Source organism: Dendropsophus ebraccatus, chromosome 1 (genome assembly GCF_027789765.1).
Source record: "Dendropsophus ebraccatus isolate aDenEbr1 chromosome 1, aDenEbr1.pat, whole genome shotgun sequence".
In the NCBI taxonomy this organism is placed as follows: Eukaryota; Metazoa; Chordata; class Amphibia; order Anura; family Hylidae; genus Dendropsophus; species Dendropsophus ebraccatus.
The window spans coordinates 79,487,464-79,498,763 of record NC_091454.1 but is presented as its reverse complement, the minus strand read 5'-3'; positions in this window follow the sequence as shown (position 1 = coordinate 79,498,763).

Below are 11,300 nucleotides of genomic sequence, written 5' to 3'. Positions count from 1 at the left end.
TGACAAGGACAGTGTAATTAGCACTGAAGAAGTTATAGAGAGGATGGAGAGGGGATAGCAAAGGGAGACGAGATTACGAAATGTTATAAGCACGCCTGAAGAGATGGGTCTTCAGGGCGCGCTTAAAACTGGGGATGTTGGAAATAAGTCTGAGGTCTTTGGGTAAAGAGTTCCAGAGAACTGGTGCAGCACGAGAAAAGTCTTGGAGGCGGGAATGAGAAGTTCTGATTAAAGAAGAGGTTAGTGTAAGGTCATTAGCAGAACACATTACATCGTATATGTTCCCAGACACATAGTCCAATGCAGGCCCGCTTCTGCCATGAGGCGGAATGAGTATTCCGCCTCAGGCGGCAGATTCTGCGCTCCTGCAGGGGGCGGCAGACAGCAGCCCTGCAGCTGCTTGCCTGTCCTGTCATCAGCGCTCACCACTGTACCCCGCCGGGCTCCCGCGCCGTCAGCCAGCATCTCCCTTTGCCCTTCAGCCTGTGGTGAGTGTCGGTGAGGGCTGCAGTCGGATCGGTGTGCGCGGGAGCGCCGGGGGGGGGGGGGGGGGGGGGGTATTCCTATAAGGGCTGCATTCCCATGTCGAGGAATGCCTGTAACCGGAGTCTCCCCCGCCCGGACAGCATCTCATAAGATGCTGAGAGCGGGGGAGAACTGTACTGATACGTGCGATGCTGTAATGAATCAGCCGCGCGTGGTGCTGTCATTACAGCGCGGCACATATCAATAGAGTTCTCCCCCGCTCTCAGCATCTTATCAGATGCTGTCCGGGCGGGGGAGACTCCGGTTACAGGCATTCCTCGACATGGGAATGCAGCCCTTATAGGAATACCCCCCCCGGCGCTCCCGCGCGCACCGATCCGACTGCAGCCCTCGCCGACACTCACCACAGGCTGAAGGGCAAAGGGAGATGCTGGCTGACGGGAGCCCGGCGGGGTACAGTGGTGAATGAGTGGTGGTGGTGGTGGTGGGGGGAGGCAGGGGGGGTCGCTAGTGTGGGGCGGCCGCCGGAGGTTTGCCTCAGGCGGCAGAGACCACAGAAACGGCCCTGGTCCAATGTATGGCTCTGGCTCCATAGATTGGTTGTTGGCCATTCACCAGTCTTTTCTTGGTAGTACATTGTATTAGGAAGTATAGTCTGTTGTGTTTTCCTATACAGTAAACTGTGCATACCACTCTGATGGAGCTCAAAGGAAAGGCACAACTGGACGAACACATGTGCCAGGAGCATATGCCAAACATATTCATATAGTCTGATATGAACAGAGGCTTAAAAATACTGTACAATAGGTAATATAATTTTATTGTTGTAGCCCACAGTTGTGACATTAAAATAAATGGACTTGATGGGCTTCATGTTACTTTAATAGCACCAAAACAATGGAACACCTAGAAACATCTTTTGAATTTATTTCCTACTATTTATTTTAAAAAAATAATCTGAAGGGTCATGTTGAGACATTGCCTGGGGTAGCTCAAATACTTAATAACAAACTAGACAAAAATCAATAATTGAGAAAAAAAGCTTCATTCATGTGAAGCTGATAAATAGGTACTTCGTATTGGCATTATTGATCCCAGCATTTGCTTACTCAAATTCTTTTTGCATTGTTAAATAGCCCACCCACAGCTCCGTACATTGCTCAAGGCAAGTAATTACCTGTTTTGAGCTGCTTTGGAGATATTTCTCCCGACTCACCCCCTCTGGATTCAAAAACTGAGCTAAATGGAGTCCTCTCCAACATGCTTTCTCCTCTTGGCCCCCACCTTCAGTGTCGGAATCACGTGTCCTCCTTCACTTCAATGGGCTGGGTTAGCTATTATAACCCTGCCTACTGAAGAGAGGGAAGATAGGTACAGTTTCCTTCAGCTCCCTTCAGTGCTGCTTTGTCCCCCTCCCCCACCAGCACAGAGCTGACGGTGCCCAATACCGATGTTGTGACCACCCCACACACACGCGCACACACAGCCTACAGTGCCCACTCCTGTGCTGTGACACACCCCTTCACACACATAGCCGACGCTACCCACTCCTGTCACCCACCCAGCTGGCCTCTGTGCTGTGACACTCTCCACACATACAGCCAATGGTGGCTGCTCCGACTCCTGTGCCAGCCTGCTCCTGTGCTGTGACCCCTGCTTCACATACTGGCTGCACACTGTCAGCATGGGTATCATAGGTCACGAATCACAGCACAGGAGTGGGCCGGGTGGCTGACAGGAGGGGGCACCTTTGGCTCTGTGCATGTGTGTGTGTGTGTGGGGGGGGGTCACAGCACAGAAGCCGTCACTGTTGGCTGTGTGTGTGGAGGGGGGATGCCACAGCTTAGGAGTGGCTGGGTGGCTGACAGGTGCGAGCACTGTCAGCTGTGTGTGTGTGGAGAGAGTTGACAGCATAGGAGAGGCCCTGCTGCTGACAGGAGCAGGCACCATTGGCGTATAACCATACCTCCCAACTTTTGCAAAGAGCAAAGAGGGACATGTGCGCCGCGGTCCCCATAGCCACTTCCCTATAGTGACCCTCCATAGCCACGCCCCCATAGCGACCCTCCATAGCCACCCCCCTACAGTCACCACATGCTGCTAACTGAATAGTGCCCGATATAGTATCCAATCCCCCCAAAAATGCCCTATATAGTATCCAATCCCCCATTATAATGCCCCACATAGTATCCAATCCCCCCAATAGTGCCCACATAGTATCCAATCCCCCTATATAGTGCCCCACATAGTATCCAATCCCCCATATAGTGCCCCACATAGTATCCAATGCCCCCATATAGTGCCCCACATAGTATCCAATGCCTCATATAGTGCCCCACATAGTAGGCAATGCCTCATATAGTGCCCCACATAGTAGCCAATGCCCCCATATAGTGCCCCACATAGTAGCCAATGACCCATATAGTGCCCACATAGTAGCCAATCCCCCCATATAGTGCCCCACATAGTAGCCAATCCCCCCATATAGTGCCCCACATAGTAGCCAAACCCCCCATATAGTGCCCCACATAGTATCCAATCCCCCCATATAGTGCCCCACATAGTAGCCAATCCCCCATATAGTGCCCCACAAAGTAGCCAATCCCCCATATAGTGCCCCACATAGTATCCAATCCCCCCATATAGTGTCCCACATAGTAGCCAATCCCCATATAGTGCCCCACATAGTAGCCAATCCCCATATAGTGTCCCACATAGTAGCCAATCCCCCCATATAGTGCCCCACATAGTAGCCAATCCCCATATAGTGCCCCACATAGAAGCCAATCCCCCCATATAGTGCCCCACATAGTAGCCAATCCCCCCATATAGTGCCCCACATAGTAGCCAATCCCCCCATATAATGCCCCACATAGTATCCAATCCCCCCATATAGTGCCCCACATAGTAGCCAATCCCCCATATAGTTTCCCACAAAGTAGCCAATCCCCCATATAGTGCCCCACATAGTATCCAATCCCCCCATATAGTGTCCCACATAGTAGCCAATCCCCATATAGTGCCCCACATAGTAGCCAATCCCCATATAGTGCCCCACATAGTAGTCAATCCCCATATAGTGCCCCACATAGTAGCCAATCCCCCATATAGTGCCCCACATAGTAGCCAATCCCCATATAGTGCCCCACATAGTAGCCAATCCCCCCATATAGTGCCCCACATAGTAGCCAATCCCCCATATAGTGCCCCACATAGTAGCCAATGCCCCATATAGTGCCCACATAGTAGCCAATGCCCCACATATTATCCAATCCCCCATATAGTGCCCATATAGTATCTAATGCCCCCATATAGTGCCCCACATAGTAGCCAATCCCCCATATAGTGCCCCACATAGTAGCCAATCCCCCATATAGTGCCCCACATAGTAGCCAATGCCCCCATATAGTGCCCCACATAGTAGCCAATCCCCCCATATATGCTCCACATAGTAGCCAATCCCCCCATATATGCCCCACATAGTAGCCAATCCCCATATAGTGCCCACATAGTAGCCAATGCCCCACATATTATCCAATCCCCAATACAGTGCCCATATAGTATCTAATGCCCCCATATAGTGCCCCACATAGTAGCCAATCCCCCATATAGTGCCCCACATAGTAGCCAATCCCCCCATATATGCCCCACATAGTAGCCAATCCCCATATAGTGCCCACATAGTAGCCAATCCCCATATAGTGCCCCACATAGTAGCCAATCCCCATATAGTGCCCCACATAGTAGCCAATCCCCCATATAGTGCCCCACATAGTAGCCAATCCCCATATAGTGCCCCACATAGAAGCCAATCCCCCCATATAGTGCCCCACATAGTAGCCAATCCCCCCATATAGTGCCCCACATAGTAGCCAATCCCCCCATATAGTGCCCCACATAGTATCCAATCCCCCCATATAGTGCCCCACATAGTAGCCAATCCCCCATATAGTGCCCCACAAAGTAGCCAATCCCCCATATAGTGCCCCACATAGTATCCAATCCCCCCATATAGTGTCCCACATAGTAGCCAATCCCCATATAGTGCCCCACATAGTAGCCAATCCCCATATAGTGCCCCACATAGTAGCCAATCCCCCATATAGTGCCCCACATAGTAGCCAATCCCCATATAGTGCCCCACATAGTAGCCAATCCCCCATATAGTGCCCCACATAGTAGCCAATCCCCATATAGTGCCCCACATAGTAGCCAATCCCCCATATAGTGCCCCACATAGTAGCCAATCCCCCATATAGTGCCCCACATAGTAGCCAATGCCCCATATAGTGCCCACATAGTAGCCAATGCCCCACATATTATCCAATCCCCCATATAGTGCCCATATAGTATCTAATGCCCCCATATAGTGCCCCACATAGTAGCCAATCCCCCATATAGTGCCCCACATAGTAGCCAATGCCCCCATATAGTGCCCCACATAGTAGCCAATGCCCCCATATAGTGCCCCACATAGTAGCCAATCCCCCCATATATGCCCCACATAGTAGCCAATCCCCCCATATATGCCCCACATAGTAGCCAATCCCCCCATATATGCCCCACATAGTAGCCAATCCCCCCATATATGCCCCACATAGTAGCCAATCCCCATATAGTGCCCACATAGTAGCCAATCCCTTATATAGTGCCCCACAGTAGCCAATCCCCCCATATATGCCCCACATAGTAGCCAATCCCCATATAGCGCCCACATAGTAGCCAATCCCCTTATAGTACCCCACATAGTAGCCAATGCCCCCATATAGTGCTCTACATAGTATCCAATGCCCCATATAGTGCCCAACATAGTAGCCAATGCCCCCATATAGTAGCCAATCCCCCAATTTGTGTGGCCCGACCAGTAAACCAATAAACCAGTCGGGGGGGGGGGAGGAAGTAGCTGCTTTGGCCCCGACACCCACCTTTCCCCAACCCCGATGTTATACCATACCTCCCAACCGTCCCGGATTCCGCGGGACAGTCCCGCTGTCCCAGAACGGCACCCAGTGTCCCGCATTATATGTGGCCCCACCAGAAAAACAACAAACCAGTAACTCACCTGTCCGCCGGCCCCAGCAGCTCCTCTCCCAGCAGAGCGCGCACTCCCGTCATCCTCCGGGGCGGGCAGCGGGGTACAGAGTAACTGACTGTATCGGAAGTAATTCATGACAGAGGCTGCAGGTCACTTCCGGCACAGTCAGTGTCTCTGTACCCCGCTGCCCGTCCTGGAGGATGACGGGAGTGCGCGCTCTGCCGGGAGAGGAGCTGCTGGGACCGGCGGACAGGTGAGTTACTGGTTTATTGTTTTTTTGGTGGGGCCACATATAATGTGGGACACTGGGTGCCGTTCTGGGACAGCGGGACAGCACCCCGAAAACGGGACTGACCCGCGGAATCCGGGATGGTTGGGAGGTATGGTATAACATCGAGGTTGGGGAAAGGTGGGTGTCGGGGCCAAAGCAGATACTCCCCCCCCCCCCTTGACTCAGTGGACAGTGTCTCACATCTCTCTCTCCTCTCCCCCTTGCATAGTCCTGCAGCTATGCAGCTTACACAGAAATCCCCTGACACACTGCCACACTGCTTACAGTTATTCCCCTTTATTACCCCCACACACTCACACACAGCTAACAGTGTGTCTCACCTCTTCCCCCTGCATAGTCCTGGAACTGACAGTGCCTGTACAGTCCCACATAATAATCATGAGCACTGAGCAGGAAATAAACGCTAAGGGGGCAGGTATGGGAACTGACCAATCAGAGAGAAGCACTGCTTGATGGGAAATGTAGTTTCCTGGCTGACACCATCTTGGATATAGACCAGCTTTTAGAAAAACTAGTAACTCAGGAATGGCACAACTAGAAAGATGGGAGAGATGGCTCAAAATACTCAGGGGGACTTGTTGAGTAAGACCAGCAAAGTTTGGGAGCATTTCATTTTTTAGCTCTTGGGGAACACCCCTTTCATCTTGATCTAAATATGTAATAACTCTTAGGCTACGTTCACACGTAGTAAAATAAAATATGGCAATAAAATAGTTATAAAACAGGACCATATATATAATCTAATAACTGTAAGTCTATGCATACACTATAAGGTAAGTCATTATTATGGGGGACTATAACTACCCAAATATAAACTGGAAAGCAGAAACCTGCAGCTCCAGGAAGGGAAGCGGGTTTTTGGAAATAGTAAAAGATAATTACCTTTCCCAACTAGTACAGGAACCAACAAGAGGGGGGGCACTCCTGGACCTAATCTTAACCAATAGGCCAGACTGAATATCAAAAATAGAGGTGGGGGGTCACCTAGGTAATAGTGACCATAACATAGTAAGTTTTCAATTATCCTTCAATAAAATAATTAGCAGAGGGGCTACAAAAACATTACATTTCAGGAAGGCTAATTTCCAAAAACTAAGAGAGGACCTTGGGAACATAGACTGGGACAATGCCTTCAGAAATAAAAGTACACAAGAGAAATGGGACATATTTAAGAGCATCCTGGGTAAATCGTGTGAACGACACATACCATATGGGAATAAAAGTAGTAGAAATAGGAGAAAACCAATGTGGTTAACTACAGCTGTAAGGGGTGCAATAAACGATAAGAAACAAGCATTCAGACTACTAAAACAAGAAAGTAGTGGGGAAGCATTGAGCAACTATAGACAGAAGAATAGAATGTGTAAAAAGCAAATAAAAGAAGCAAAAATAACAACAGAAAGAAGGATAGCCACAGAAAGTAAAACAAATCCCAAAATGTTCTTCACCTATATAAACAACAAAAGACTTAAAACTGAAAATGTTGGTCCCCTCAAAAATAATCTGGGTGTAATGGTGGAGGGGGAAGAGGAAAAGGCCAATCTATTAAATACATTTTTCTCTTCTGTATTCACAGAGGAGAATCCCATAACAGAGGACATGACTAGGGATAATATAAATCCTCCTATAAATCTCACCTGCCTAACACAACAAGAAGTGGGAAGACGCCTTAAAAACATTAAAATCCATTAATCACCAGGCCCAGAAGGTATCCATCCTAGAGTTTTGCAAGAATTAAATACTGTGTTAGACAGACCGTTATTCCTAATATTTAAAGATTATATTACGACAGGGATTGGCGCATAGCTAATGTGGTACCAATATTCAAGAAGGGGTCAAAGAGTGATCCTGGAACATCTATAGTAGGTAAAGTATTTGAGGGGTTTGTAAGAGATTCTATACTGGAGTATCTTAATAAAAATGATCTTATGACGCAGCACCAGCATGGATTTATGAGGGATCGATCCTGTCAGACTAATCTGATCGGCTTCTATGAAGAAGTAAGTTATAGACTGGACCTGGGGGAGGCTGTGGATGTTGTGTATCTGGACTTTTCAAAGGCATTTGATACTGTGCCGCATGAAAGGTTTGTCTACAAAATGAGGATGCTGGGACTCGGGGAAAACGTATGCAAATAGTAAGTAACTGGTTGTGTGATAGAAAACAGAGGGTGGTCATTGATGGAACATATTCAGATTGGGTTTTAGTTACTAGTGGGGTACCACAGGGGTCAGTGTTGGGTCCACTTCTTTTTAATATTTTTATTAATGATCTTGTTGAGGGGCTACAGAGAAGAATCTCCATTTTTGCAGATGATACTAAACTGGGTAAAATAATCAGCACAGAGGATAATAATATAATATTACAGAGGGATTTGGAGAAGCTAGAGGCTTGGGCGGTGAAATGGCAAATGAAGTTTAATGTGGATAAATGTAAGGTTATACACTTGGGCCATAGAAATAATAAGTACAGTTATGTGCTAAATAATAAAACACTGGGTAAAACTACTTCCAAAAAGGACCTGGGGGTATTGGTGGACAGTAAACTCAACTTTAGTGATCAGTGCCAGGCAGCAGCTGCCAAGGCTAATAAAATAATGGGGTGCATTAAAAGAGATATAGATGCTAAAGATGAGAATATAGTTTTGCCTCTTTATAAATCACTGGTCAGACCACATATGGAATACTGTGTACAGTTTTGGGCACCGGTATATAAGAAGGACATAGGTGAACTAGAGCGGGTGCAGAGGAGGGCAACAAAGGTCATTAAGGGAATGGGTGGGTTACAGTACCAGGACAGGTTATCAAGCTTGGGGTTATTTACGCTAGAAAAAAGATGTCTTAGGGGCGATCTGATCACAATGTACAAATATATGAATAGACAGTACAGAGATCTTTGTCTAGAGGAAAGAAGATTTTATCATCAGCATCGACGTGGGTTCTTTACTGTACGAGCGGTAAGACTGTGGAACTCTCTGCCACATGATGTTGTCATGGCCGATTCATTAAATAAGTTTTCAAGGGAGGCCTGGATGCTTTTCTTGAACAATATAATATTACAAGTTATGGGCATTAGATTTCCGGTGATACGTTGATCCAGGGATTATTCTGGTTGCCATTGGAGTCGGGGGGGGAGTTTTCTCCCTGTGGTGGGACAATTGTCATCTGCCTCGTGGGGGTTTTTGCTTCCCTGGATCAACACAGTAGGGTTCCCCTAGGTTGAACCTGATGGACTCTAGTCTTCTTTCAACCTTATTTACTATGTAAGGGTAGCTTCACACGTACCAACTTGCAGCGTTAATAACGCTGCAAGTCGGCTAGGTCCTGGCAGATCACTTTCACTACATACACACAGCAGTCTGAACGACCGCTGCGTGTATGTAATTCTGCCGGCCGCTTAACCCCTTCAGCTCCCGCCCGGCTCCCGCTCTGTATACATTACCTGTCCTTGCTGCACGGGGTCCCGGCATACTGCTCTCCCGCCCAGCCAATTAGTGTGTTGCCCTGCCGCAGCCACTGATTGGCCGGGCGGGAGAGCAGTATACCGGGACCCCGTGCAGCGAGGACAGGTAATCTATACAGAGCGGAGCAGGAGCCAGGCGGGAGCTGAAGGGGTTAACCGGCCGGCAGAATTACATACATGCAGCGGTCGTTCAGACTGCTGTGTGTATGTAGTGAAAGTGATCTGCCAGGACCTAGCCGACTCGCAGCATTATTAATGCTGCGAATCGGTACGTGTGAATCTACCCTTAGAGAAAAAAATGTGTACAGATGGCTAGAATTTAATGTAGCAAACTATTAGACTCAAACCTTTTTATGCTTTAAACCTATTTTATGGCCATATTTTGATTTATTTTACTATGTGTGAACATAGCCACATATGGTGATCAAATATTACCACTGTCTATAGATAAAATAATGTTTTGGTGATGAAATAATACCGCTGTCACAAGGCCACATATGAAAAGCAATGAGAGTGTGTCATAGGGTAACACATATATCAAAAAATTGCACAAGCGGATATTCTTAATGTTTATCTCTCCTGCAACCAGGGCACAACATACATGTGTAAGCATATACACGTTCGCTGAGTGCAGCCCAAACCCTCCTCTTCAGAATCCTCACTGGAACCAAGTGTCTGAACTGCTTCACTTCTTCTGGGGATCCACCACTCTTGTTGACCCCATTATTTTATTATCTGGATTCTCGCCTAAAATGTAATGCTTTATCGCTACAAAAGATCATCCGGCTGGTATGGCAGTACCGGCCAGGATGATCTTTTCAGAGACCGGCTGGTCTGTGACTCAGCCGGGTCACAGAACGGCCGGTCTCATACGCCATGTGAACATGGCCTTAGGCTGGGTTCACACACAGTATATTTCAGTCAGTATTGTGGTCCTTATATTGCAACCTCAACCAGGATTGGATTGAAAGCGCAGAAAGGCTCTGTTCACACAATGGTGAAATTGAGTCGATGGCCGCCATATAATGGTAAAGAACTGCCATTATTTCAATATAACAGTTGTTGTTTTAAAATACCAGCAAATATTTGCCATTAGATGGCGGCCATCCACTCAATTACAACATTGTTTTAACATAGCCTTTCTGCTTTTTTAATCCAATCCTGGTTGAGGTTGCAATATAAGGATACATCTGAAGTTATAAAGCATTTTAGGAAAAGTGTGAGAAGGTTAAAATAAGCAATGGTAAATCCCTAGGAGAGAGTAAAGTGATGAAACAGTTATGTCCACTTAGTAATAGTAACCGAATAACAGTGCATCACTACTGACATAAACTGACGGACGCTATGAGGGAATCCCATGGACCAAAGTTAGTAGGATCTGCTGGGCAGGGCAGTTTTTAGGCCATTTTGGCAACAGGGCGAATCTGAAAAAAAGCCCCCCCCCCTGGACCTCAATCAGCTGTTATCAATACGGGGGGGTGTGGGAAGCTATCAATCACTGCTGAGTGAGGTGTGAAGTCCAGGTGGAGAGGTGCAGAGCGCCCCTATCTGGAACATGTGTCCTGGATTCCTGGAAGGGCTGATGCTGGGGGACACCTACAGAAGGAACCGGTAAGAGGAGACAGGTCACCCGCTCCCATCCTGGACTGATGTATCTGTGACCACAGCTCCCTTGTGAATAACAACTACAACTCCCAGTTTGTGAGGGGACAACACCAGGGGCTGGCTGGCAAATTTTAGCCCGGGGGGCAAGTACACAGCACTGGCCCATGAGTAGCAGGCTGGCAGCCCATCCTTAAAGGACCACTCTGGCCTCTTACCTCTTACCTATAACATCTTCGGTCCTTCCAGTCATTGGTGACCAAATATCCTACTGTGTTGAGAATGGATGACAGCGTCCAATCGTGCAAAAATCTCTTTTATTCCTCCATATAGCATATGCTATATGGAGGAATAAAAGAGATTTTTGCACGATTGGACGCTGTCATCCATTCTCAACATATTGCACTTACTGGGTCGATTGGG